This window comes from Caretta caretta, chromosome 1 (assembly GCF_965140235.1).
Source record: "Caretta caretta isolate rCarCar2 chromosome 1, rCarCar1.hap1, whole genome shotgun sequence".
Taxonomy (NCBI): Eukaryota; Metazoa; Chordata; order Testudines; family Cheloniidae; genus Caretta; species Caretta caretta.
In genome coordinates, this window is record NC_134206.1 from 219,486,542 (window position 1) to 219,499,364 (window position 12,823).

At 45.8% G+C, this 12,823-nt stretch overlaps 1 long non-coding RNA gene across 1 annotated transcript; it reads left to right on the forward strand.

Moving 5' to 3' along the window:
* The first annotated feature begins 6,701 nt into the window (after positions 1–6,701).
* Positions 6,702–12,823, forward strand: LOC125630300 (uncharacterized). Its single transcript, XR_007354617.2, has 3 exons — positions 6,702–6,785; positions 10,519–10,609; positions 11,254–12,823. It is a non-coding gene; the product is annotated as an uncharacterized LOC125630300 (long non-coding RNA).

Here is a 12,823-nt window from a genome sequence, read left to right on the forward strand (position 1 = left end):
ATGAACTTTTACCCAGGGTCCTTGAGTTACACAGGGCAGGATAGCTCTCGGATCACATCAGGGTGTGTCTACTGTCATTTTCAAAACACAGAAGATAGTCTGGTTAATTCCTATGCCCTGAACCCCAACCTTCTGCAAAGTGACAGGACCACAGTGTGCTTGGATGAAATCTTACAGACAAAAGACCTCCTGATTCATTGGGGCAGCATTGTTAGCTGCCACCTTATTGCTGTTTCAGGATCTCCACACAGCTCTGATAATGCACCTGACTCCTGACCTTCAGCACAATCTGCTGTGTGAGTCAAGAGCTTCCCACACGCAGCTCTGGCAGCGCACCCCAGTCCTTACCCACAGCGCTCCTGCTTCATTTGGAGGAAAAGACCAAATTCTATTTTAGTTTTGGTTTGTGGGCCAGGGTATAAACACAGGACTATATACTCCCCACAGTGCACTGTGGCATGGCCCCCAAGGGCTGTTGAAGGTTTGCCCAGAGATCAAGGGAGTATACAACTTTAGTTACTATATAATTGTTATTCCTGATGATGATTATTTATGCAACATGTCCAGCCAGTGAATAGAGGAGCAGCCCAAATCTCTGTAAATGCCACAGATTGGAACAGTTGTGATTAACAATTCATGTGATCAGTTTTAAATACATTATTTTACTACTATAGGAAAAGCAAATATCTTGGTCGGGGAAGGTGCAGAAAGTGGGATGGATAGACCTCATCCTAGAGACAGAAAGCATTAACTCCTGTCTCATCCATTTCCCAGCAGTCACTGCAGGCTTGTCTCTTTTAGCACCTTCTCCAGTTCTTTGGGCAGAATGTGTGACAGTCCTAGGATTTGTTGTTAATGGGTTTAGAGGAGGAACATCTGATGCTCGTCTAAGGAGAGGTTTCAATATTTACTCAATAACTGTAAACCCCACGCCAGAGGACAAAGGATATGTCTACAGTGCGACCACATGGTGTAGTAGCAGCTCAGGTAGACGTACCTGAGCTAACTTTAATCTAGCTAGCTTGGGTCCCAGAGCAGTATGGTTTCAGTGCAGACTAGCCACCTGAGTTTGTACCAGGGTTCCAGGCGAATTTGTATAGACCACACTAACCACAGACCACATGCTACCATGAGTTCTCAGCTCTAGTACCTGAGATAGTCAGATTTAAGATAGCTGGGTGTGAAGGTACAAGGGCACCATTCCTCTGGGGTCAGAGGCCTGCAGCTGTATGGCTAATTAGCCTCAACCACGTCACGTGGAAAAAGACCTGCAAACGTAACTGGTTGATCCTCATAAAAGGAGGAGCAGGAAATGGATGGGGGCTGCAACACCTACCACAGGCTGGAGCAACTGCTGGGAGGAGCAGCTCCAAGAAACAGATGGGAGACTGGGAAAAGTCCTGTTATTGCAAAGGCTCTGAGGTAAGAGCCAGGAACTTTCAGGTTGATGAACTCATGGGGAGGAGAGACAGACTTAGGAAAAGGAACATAACTGTGACACACTGTGCCCTTATGTTCACCACTTTTACAAGACTGTGATAAATTTTGTACCAGGTATGCCTTGTGAGGCAACATGTAAACTTCATAATCTACTGAACATTATTGTCCTAGTAAAATGTGTGTAGAAACATTGTATGTAAAATTATAAGATTTTACTGTATGACATTGCTGAGACACGCTCCAAGTTTAGAAAAGCAACCCAAACCAGTTCCTCAGGGACAAAGGGTTAGCCACCACCTCAGCCAGATGTCAACATAATCAAGTGGATAATTACTGGGTTGAGCAGACATTCTTTGGCAGGAAGAAGGATGTGAGTGAGAAATTTAGATTTGGGGATCCAACTGGGGGTCCACATCTAAAACAGACTTGCTGTCACCTGAACCCCAGCTGGAGATGATTCTCAAAGAAGAGAAATGCTTTATGAAGGGGGAATAGAGGACCCAAATCACCTCTCTCCCCTACTCACAGCATCAACAGCATTTGAAAGACAAAGGAAGCATCAGTGAACTGGGGCAGAGGTCCTGACTGAAGGAGTTCAGCCAGTAAAAGTATTTGGTAAGAAAAACCTTTGCTTTTCATTCATTTTAGCTTGTTAAGTTAGGTAGTAGTTTGTGTTTTACCTTTTATTTCTTTGTAACCAATTCTGACTTTTATACCTCATTATTTGTAATCACTTAAATCTATCTTTTTTTAGGTAGTAAACTTGTTTTATTGTTTTATCTAAACCACTGTGTATTTGAATTGAAGTGTTTGGAAACCTCCATTTGAGATAATGAAGATTTGTGCATATCATTTTCTATTAATGAAATGACGGATTTTCTATGAGCTTGTACTGCACAGAAGGAAAGAGCTGGGCAGTAAAAGATGCACATTTTTGGGAATAAGTCTGGAGACCAGGAACTTGCTGGTCACTTGTCAGTGTAATTCAGGAGGGGCTTTCTAGAGTACTCATATAATTCAGCTGGGAGTGATTTTGCACACCAAAGGCTGTGTGTGAACAGGCCAGGAGTGGTTGTTCTCATAGCAAAGCAGCATGAAAGGCACCCCAGGTTGGAGGGTTGAGAGGACATAGCTGTTCAACTGTCCAGATTCTACCCTGGGGGATATCACAGTAACCTGTATAGACTTGGAGGATTGAGGCTGTGATCCTGTTTTTGTTAAGAAGGCTTGAAATAAAACCAACAGCAACTAATCTGGCTGGAAACTACCTTCCGTGGTGTGACCCGTGGTGCCTGGGTAGCCCTCACTGAAAATGCCAAGGTCAGGGCAGGCTGTAAAAGGGAGAAAAGATACTCCCAAAACTGATGGTTAACACTGAAGTTAAACTCACCAACCAGTCACAAACTTTATTTGTATTCCATCACACTAGTTATCAACAAGTTAAATAAAGAAATCATACAGCCCTCTTACTGCATTCCAGTTCTCTGGCTCCCAGTCATCACCTTGGTCCAGTGAGAAGTACAGTGAGAAGTTATTTAAAAAACTCTGCTCACTATACAAAATGTTCTTCTGAACCCTAAAGGGCCAGCCACATTGCCAGGTCAATATTAGATTAGATCTTACCCAAAATACCATGCTTCCAGCCAGTTTTAGTGTCTAAAACTATAGGTTTATTACAAAGAAAATGAAAGAACAAGAAGAGAGTTGTTAAATGGTAAAGCAATCAGATACATACAGAAACTTCAAAGTCCATATATCAGCTATTGGTGAATTGGTGACACCATGATCAGCTTCAGCAATGGAACCCAACAGACAGCAATATACAAGAAACCCACAGATCACTACACCTACCTTCATAGATCCAGTAACCACCCCAAACACACCAAGAAATCTGTTATCTACAGCCAGGGACTCAGACACCAGGGAATATGCTGGAATAAGAGTCTGTTCTGATCTGGTGGATCCAATCTCCCTCTCTCCCTCTGGTTAGTGCTTCAGCTTTGTTTACATCTGGTCAAAAAAATGTAGAAACATCTTCACTCAAAAATTTCAATGAACTTTTGAATTTTTAATCAGCATCAATCACTTTATGAGATGGTTAAAACCAGTAAAAAAAAATTGAAACATTTTTACAAAAAAATGTCATCCACATTTTGAAAAACTGAATGTTTTTCACCAGCTCTAATTCTGTTATTCCTTTGGAACTCTACTGGGTTGAGGCCCTGAGGCCGACCCAGGACACGCTGGAGGGATTATATCTCCCAGCTGGCCTGGGAACACTTGGTAATCCCCAAGGAGGAACTGGAACCTGTTGCGGAGGAAAGGGAGGTCTAGTCCTCCCTACTCTCCGTGCTGCCACCATGACCCTCACCAGGAAAAGTGGCATAAAGGAAAAAGAAGAAGAAGGGACACAGTTTCTGCATACAGAGTCTGTAAAGATTTTAAAAAGAACGAGGAGTACTTGTGGCACCTTAGAGACTAACAAATTTATAATTCAGCAGAAGAATTGGAATTAATTTGCAAACTGGACACCATTAAATTAGGCTTGAATAAAGACTGGGAGTGGATGGGTCATTACACTAAGTAAAACAATTTCCCCTTGCTTATTTTTCCCCTACTGTTACTCACACCTTCTTGTCAACTGTTGGAAATGAGACATCCTGATTATCACTACAAAAGGTTTTTGTTTTTTTCTCCGGCTGATAATAGCTCACCTTAACTGATCGCTCTCATTATAGTGGGTATGACAATACCCATTTTTTCATGTTCTCTGTGTATATATATATATATCTTCCTACTGCATTTTCCATTGCATACATCCGATGAAGTGGGTTTTAGCCCACGAAACCTTATGCTCAAATACATTTGTTAGTCTCTAAGGTGCCACATTTCAGAGTAACAGCCGTGTTAGTCTGTATTCGCAAAAAGAAAAAGAGTACTTGTGGCACCTTAGAGACTAACCAATTTATTTGAGCATCAGCTTTCATGAGCTACAGCTCACTTCATCGGATGCATACTGTTGCATACAGCATGCATCCGATGAAGTGAGCTGTAGCTCACGAAAGCTGATGCTCAAATACATTGGTTAGTCTCCAAGGTGCCACAAGTACTCCTTTTCTTTTTAAGGTGCCACAAGTACTCCTTTTCTTTTTAATGTGCCACAAGTACTCTTCGTTCTTTTTGCTGATACAGACTAACATGGCTACCACTCTGAAACCTGCAAAGATTTTGGGAGCATTGAAGATGAAAGAGGCTAGACAGGTTACTCCTGGGGGAATTCTGTCCCACTGCATGCACGCAAATTTCATAGGCCATGCATACTTTTAATTTTTTGCAGAAAATAGCTTCTGCTGAAAAGTTCCTGCAGTTCTGCCTTTTGCCCACCAGAGGGCACTGTGCAATAGAACACAGCAGCCGCTCATGGCCAGCCCCAGCTATGACAGGGAAGAGAAAGAGCCTGCCTTCTTTACAGCACCTGTTGGGCCAGGTCAGGAGACAGGGGCTGTGGGGAGACAGACAGCATGCAGCTGGTGGGGGGTCAGACAGCAGCTCACAGAGGTGAAAGTAAAATATAGTTCTTACCGGTACGGGTCCCACTCTCCCGCCTCCGGGAATGGGGGGGGGGGGGCAGCGGTGGAAGTAAGTTACATTTCTTACCCCTACAGTCCAAACACAAGCAACCCACCTCTCCTACATACTTCATGGATCCCTCCCATTGCATGACTTAGATATAGAAAATAAAGCTACTATTACTACTACCAATACTGTCTGTAATAAAACTTTACCATTGGGATAAGCCTGAAAACTCACTGTCACATTTTTCTCCTTGTCCTCCCTCCTCCTCCTCCAGCCAGGCTGCCGACGCGGCTAGGCTTTGCATTCCCCCGACCCCCACACTCAGCAGGGGCTGCAGGGGCTCCCCTCTAGCTTGTAGCAGGGAGAAGAGGGACTGGCTCAGGGAGAAGCCTCCCCAGGTATCCTGCTGCCTGCATAAGAACAGTTTAAACTTAGCTGTTCGCTCCATGGTCTGAACCATGGGATTTGGGGCTATTTCTGGCATCCTTGTTAATTTCACTCAGGGTTCTTGCTGGGAGGGGGGGGGGGGGTGGGGTGAGACCAAGGCAGGGGCAGAATACAATAGCCATTTGGTTGCACAGCTTAAATCCAGAGCTAACAAAAGCCAGTGGAAGGGAAAAACTCACTGTCGCATTGGTTTCTCTCCTCCCTCCTCCTCCAGCCAGGCTGCCAACAGGGCTAGGCTCAGTGCATCCCCGAACCCCTGCACTCAGCAGGGGCTGCCGTGACTCCCCTCTAGCTTGGAGCAGGGAGCACGGGGACTGGCTGAGGGAGATGCCTCCCCAGGATGCCTGCTGTCTGCATAAGAACAGTTTAAATTTAGCTATTCACTCTTCCTCTGAACCATGGAATTAGGGGCTATTTCTGGCTTCCTTGTTAATTTCACTCATGGTTGTTGGGTACCAAAGCCTGGGCAGTTCTTTTCTGCCTCCTGGATGAGGCGATCTTCAATAGTATAATACACAAAAAATACAATCAAAATCAGGAACCATTTCCAAGTTCAAATCTATCCCATTCCCTCCACAGCAGAGGATCATGGTTGTAATGTCCAAACTGCTTGCAGATCCTCTTTGAATTGTTACTGTTTAAAAAAAACAAACATGGAGAACGTGGTGGGAAGATGTGTTCTGATGATCGGGGTTTATTTTGGGCAAAGCAATTTTGGTAAAACAACTAAAGATTCACAGGGAAAGCAAATAGCCCCATAGACAAAACCACAAAGGGTCTAGAGGGGAAAACTGGATATTCAGGGAAATTATTGCAATGATACTGTTATTAAGGTGCCTTATACCAGTATCACTTATTCCCCTTCCCCTTCCTGTACAAAAATAGCTATACCAGCAGAAGCACATTTAGATACTTAGAGAAAGTTTTATCAATTTCAGCCTCCGCACTCTGCAGGACACCGACACCCACAAAACAAAAAAAGATCTGAGCACCTATGTTCTAAGGACATTTCAAGTGTTTAATTCAATATATAAAGAGGGTGGAATGAAAACTACTATTTCTTTCAAAGGAGGCACAATAATTTCCCTGAATATCCAGTTTTCAGACCACTGAGTGAACAGCTAAATTTAAACTGTTCTTATGCAGACAGCAGGCATCCTGGGGAGGCGTCTCCCTCAGCCAGTCCCCCTGCTCCCTGCTACAAGCTAGAGGAGAGCCACTGCAGCCCCTACTGAGGTGTGGGGGAGGTCGGGGGAACGGGGAGGCTAGCGGCGTTGGGCAGCCTGGCTGGAGGAGGAGAGAGGAGAGAAACCAATGTGACGGTGAGTTTTCCCCTTCCACTGGCTTTTCTTAGCTCTGGGGCTGTGCAGTAAAATGCCTATTGTATTCTGCCCCTGCCTTGGTCTCACCTTCCACACACCCCCATCCCCCAACAACTGTGAATGAAATTAACAAGGATGCCAGAAATAGCCCCGAATCCCAGTCTGAACCAGGGAGGGAGCCGCAAATTTAAACTGTTCTTATGCAGGCAGCAGGCTAGCTGGGGAGGCTTCTCCCTCAGCCAGTCCCCCTGCTTCCTGCTCCAAGCTAGAGGGGAGCCCCTGCTGAGTACAGGGATTCGGGGAAGCACTGAGCCTAACCCTGTTGGCAGCCTGGCTGGAGGAGGAGGCAGGAGAGAAACCAATGTGTTTTCCCCTTCCACTGGCTTTTATTAGCTCTGGATTTAAGCTGTGCAACCAAATGGCTACTGTATTCTGCCCCTGCCTTGGTCTCACACAACCCCCCCTCCCCCGCTCCCAGCAAGAACCCTGAGTGAAATTAACAAGGATGCCAGAAATAGCCCCAAATCCCGCGGTTCAGACTGCGGAGTGAACAGCTAAATGTAAACTGTTTTTATGGAGGCAGCAGGCTACCTGGGGAAGCTTCTCCCTGAGCCAGTCCCTCTGCTCCCTGCTACAAGCTAGAGGTGAGCCCCTGCAGCCCCTGCTGAGTGGGAGGGTTGGGGGAACAGGGATCCTAGCCGCTTCGGCAGCCTGGCTGGAGGAGGAGAGGGAGAGAAACAACAAACAAATGTGACAGTGAGTTTTCCCTTTCCAAGCTTTTATTAGCTTTGAGTTTGAACTTTTTGTTCTGCAGCCAAAAGAGGTGAAAGTGAGCCAGTACTGAATACTCCACTTATTTGCCGGTACACTACTGCATCTTTTTTTACTGGTACTCCATACCGGACCTTACCAGCTTACTTTCCCCTCTGGGGGCTCATAAGGTCTAGTGGGGGAGGACAGACTGGGGCAAGGGCTGAATGGGAGTGGAGGCGCAGAGCCACATGGGCGGGGGGGGTACAGAGCTATAGGGGGAAGGGGGATGGCTGAATGGGAGCACAGAGACACACGGGGACACAAGAAGGGGGTGCAGGGCCACATGGGGATGGGGGAGTGGGTGTCTGAGTGGGAGTGGAGGGACACATGTGGACAGGGGATGCAAGGACACATGGGGGTGTAGGCACACATGGGGACAGGAGCAGATGTGCCTGACTGAATCAGAGAGGCTAGGGGTCAGCCAGGGTCTGCATGGGGGATGCTCCCTAACAATCACTCCCTGCCCCCCCCAAAAAACCTGTTCCATACTTTTTCCACCCATACCCAACAACACTTCAGTTCATACCCAGGCTCCTTCCCAGCAATTATTTCCCTCTTCCTCAGCTCCTCCATTACACTGGCTCCCCCAAACCTTTGCACTGCTTCTGAGGGGTGTGGGAAATATGGTTCTGTATTGTAGTTTAGATTAATTTTTACTCAGAGTTCTGTATTAATATGCCTAGTAAGGAATCTATTTGTCAAAAAAACATTTCCTGAATCTTTTTTGTTGTTTGTATTGTTACAGATATACTTGCTGACAGGTATTTTGAAATAAATTACCAAAATAATTGAAACTAGTGTGATTATATTGAATTATTTTCACAAATAAAATATGCAGAATTTTTCAGAATTTTAAAATATTGTGTGCAGAATTTTTAACTTTTTGTGCAGATTTTTTTTTTTATGTAGAATTCCCCGGGGAGAAACATTATATAAATGAGTTTTCCCTGCTTTCATTTCCTCCCAACTTTACTCTGTCCCTCAGAGAGCGAGGCTGGGTATGCTGCCCATGGGCTGGAAGCCCTTTCAAACCATCTGCTACTACTTCTCTAGTGATAAAATGACCTGGGCTGACAGTGAGAAGAACTGCACAGAGATGGGCTCCCATCTGGTTGTGATCTATACAGAAGCTGAGTAGATAACTCACCACGGGTCAGATTTCACTGGTAATTCAGTGTCCGGATCTGGAGGACCCATCCACTCTTGATCCTAGGGGTAGGAGGTGAATTCAGCATCCATGTCAATTAAATACTGGACTTCTATAAATCATCTCCCTTCCCAACACCCTCCACCCAACCCACTCATCCTTACTGTTTCACCCTACAAAAGACTCCTGCCTCCTACAGTCTGGTCAGTCATTATATTTGGTTGAGATTTTGTTGTTGTTTAAATACAGGACTTCATTTTCAACTATACTCAGAGAACTAATGCAGCATTTAAAAGGAATTATTACTATGTTAGTCTGACCGATCAGAAGGAGGAAGACCAGTGGTGCTGGGTAGATCTGACTCAATATAACAAGACTTCTGTGTGAATATTGCCTGGATTGGAGACCATATTTCTCCACACAGTGACATAGATTGATACAAGGTGTGTCTGTGTGAAGGAAAGAGAGAGCTAGTGATAACACTTGCCCCCGTTAAAGCTAAAGCTAAATGTTGCTAGTGCAGTAAAGAGCAGTGATCACAGAATCATAAAAGTATAGAACTGGAAGGGAACTTGGGAAGTCAGCAAATCCAGCCCCCTAGTCTGAATCAGGACCAAATAAATCTAGACCAGGTAGGCCAAGAGGGAGGGAGTGCAGAGTTACAGGGGGAAGGGGGACGACTGTTTGTCCAACCTGTTTTTGAAAACCTTCAGTGATAGGGATTCCACAATCTCCATTGGAAGCCTGTTCCATAGCACAACTACCCTTATACTTAGAAAGTTTTCCTAATATCTAACCTAAATCTCCCTTGTTGCAGATTAAGCCCATTACTTCTTGTCCTGCCCTCAGTGGACATGGAGAACAATTGATCTCTGTCCTCTTTATAACAGCCCTTAACATATATGAAGACTGTTAATAGGTCCCCTCTGAGAGAGAAAATTCTTGATCTAAGAACGAAGGGAGAGCCCAGCTGCAATATTGTGCATCTTATTTTACTGTGTAATTATGAACATGTACTAGTGTTTTAAGACTTGAAGAGTGTAAGTGGTGACTAATAAAAGACATATTTAATGAGACACCAGAGATATCTATCAAACCCCTATCTATGCAGCAATATAAAATAAATACTAGTACTTCTTTTGCCATTCTTAACACGCAATGTTTGATGCTTTCTAAGACTATGGAACACAGACTTTTGCTCTCCCTCATACTGTCTGTTTTCCCCTGTAGAAAATAAGAAATGCCCCCCAAAGAAGCTTTCAGGAGCTCCGTATAGGAAGTGAAAGCTAAAGGACTGCAGTTAACAGTCTAAGGCTGTCACCTACTGTAACACTATTTAACACTGATCCACCCAATGTTGGTGCACAGTTCAATTTCTTGATGTTAGTACATTTCAGTTACTCTTAAAATTAAAAAGTTTCTATAAGCTTAGAGGAAATTATTTGTTTTATTTGCTTACATATGACATGGATAAATATAGATTTACGGATCCTAGCATGCAAATGTATCATCTTATATGACAGGGATAAATCATGCATGCAAATCATGCATCAAAGTCATGAAACGGGCTACAAATGCAATAAAAAATAAGGTATTCACAAGTTTAACAAATGGAGAGGGGGTGCTGAAGATGCTCCTAGCTTAGGAATCCATTTGGTCTACAGTGGCCCTGGCGCCAGGTGCCCCTGAAAATGACCAAAATCTTATATTGGGGTCTGTACTAGCATCCTGGTGAGTTTTATAAACAAACATATTTTGTTCCATGTTTTGTAGCTCCCCACAGACTGAGGCATCCTGATGGAGCCATTGACCAGCTTGGCCAGTGCCATTGACAGCAGGCTCGCTGAGTGATTGCGCACTTCAGGTATGATCCTCACCAGATTGGCCATATGTTACCACTCTATCTTGCCACCCTCTACGCCATGAACCAAAACTCCCCTGCATGTACAGTCACATCACGTGGAGCCCCTGACTTCAGGGATCATTGTGAATGATGAGCCCATTGCACTCCACAGCACATTACTGCATGGGCTGCAGAGGCACCAACCTCCTGAGTTCCCAAGGGGGTGCTTGACTGCCATTCCGCTCCCACCCTACCTCTTCCCACCCCATTCTGCCCCCTCCACTGCCTCTTCCTGCCCCTGCTCCTCCTCTTCTTCCCCCCACCCCATGCCTCCTGCACGTCACTGAACAGCTGATCACGGCAGGCAGGAGGTGCTGGGAGGGAGGGGGAAAAGCTGATCAGCAGGGCCCACTGGCAGCTGGGCGGCGCTGGGGGGAGGGGGAGATGGAGCTGATCCATGAGGCTGCCAGTGGTGCTGAGCACCCACTATTTTTTTCCATATGTGCTCCAACCCCAGAGCACCCACGGAGTTGGCGTCTATGACAGGCCGGATACTGGACTAGAGAGACCAAAGTTCTGATCTGATGTGTTAGGGAAGTGGGATATGGTACTAGACTGAAATAGACTGCTTCAATACAACAGTTCAGACATCTTTCTCTCCCCAGATTGCATTCCTTTGACTCCGCTCATACACTCTTGGTTTCTCCAGCTACCTGGAACTGGGATAATAAGATGTAGCAAAGCTATGCTCAGCTCCCTGAAGAGCCTGAGAACCTGCACCAGTATCTCAAGGAAGAGACCAGATGGGATAGGTCAGACCTACTGAAAAATAGACGTCAGCCACATAGTACATGTGCCACCTCCATGACTCCCATTGCTCTGGGGCCTGGGTTCCAATGCAGACACTCATCCCAACTGGGGTAGACATCACTTTGGGAGGGAATGTTCTTAGGTGGAAGGTGACCAAGTCTGGTCTAACAAGCTAACCAGGTCAGGCCTTGTCGTAACTGGGTGGGAGATATCCCAGTACACCCAAGTGGGGCAGGAAGAGTTGCAGGTGGTTCAGTATGTGGTGCTGTATCTCACCCTGGGGGCAGTTGTATTTTCATGGTGGGCAAAATGATTCCTGTGGAAAACATCAGTAAGGAGCTGGGTGCTATTTCAAAATTAAAGAGAAGAAAGATTGTCTAGACTCATTAGACAGTCATGTTCTCCCTGGTTTCCCCTCCCACCACCACAGGGTGAGTCTGGACACGTTGTCTGATAGGCTGGAAATGCTTGCAGTCCAGCTACTACTACTTCCCTAATGATACTAAGACCTGGGATAACAGCAAGAAGAACTGCACAGGGATGGGCTCCCGTCTAGTAGTGATCAATACCAAGATGGAACAGGTAGGCTGCAGCATTGAAGGCATCCCCGGGAATTCAGTGCCCAGTCCCAGAGGGAATCCACCTGCCCCACATATCTGCTCTCTTCAGTGAGAGAGGGGAATTAATTCTTCACATTCCTTCAATATTGGGCTTTCTTGACCCATCTCTCCCCCACAAGGACCCCCACCTCACATACACACTCTACTCAGACTCTTGCCTTCTCAGGTCTCTTCTGTGAATAAATCTGATTGATATTGGGGGCAGGCAGTTATCCAGGATTTCATTTCACAGTGAGCAAGAAACATCTCACTGGGTACACTGAACAACTACTATATCAGTCTCATGGATCAGGCTGTGGAAGACCAGTGGCACTATGTACACAAGAATCCATGTAATACAACTGTACTGTGAGTACCTCCTAGAAAAGAAACTATTTACCATCCCCCACTTAGCTTCAAGGATGAATTCAGTCTGTGTAATGTATATGTGGGATGGGAAGTAGGGAAAGGATCAGAACAAGGAGTGTGTGACCTCTGCCCCCTACTGGAGCTAATGGGAGGGCACACAATTCCAGTCCTCATCAGAATTCCAGTAGATTACATTACAATACTTCAGCTGGTCTCCTATAACTTCTACTGGGGAACCAACAGCCATGCTGCTCTGGTTCTCAGCCTGGCCCCACCCTCCTGCCTGGAGCCCTCTCCTGCAGCCCAAGCCCCTCATCCCCGGCCCCACCTCAGAGCCCACACCCCCAGCTGGAGCTCTTACCCCCTCCTGCACCCCAACCCCCTGACCCAGCATGGTGAAAATGAGCAAGTGAGTGAGGGTGTGGGAAAGTGAGTGACGAAGGGGGGAGGAATGGAG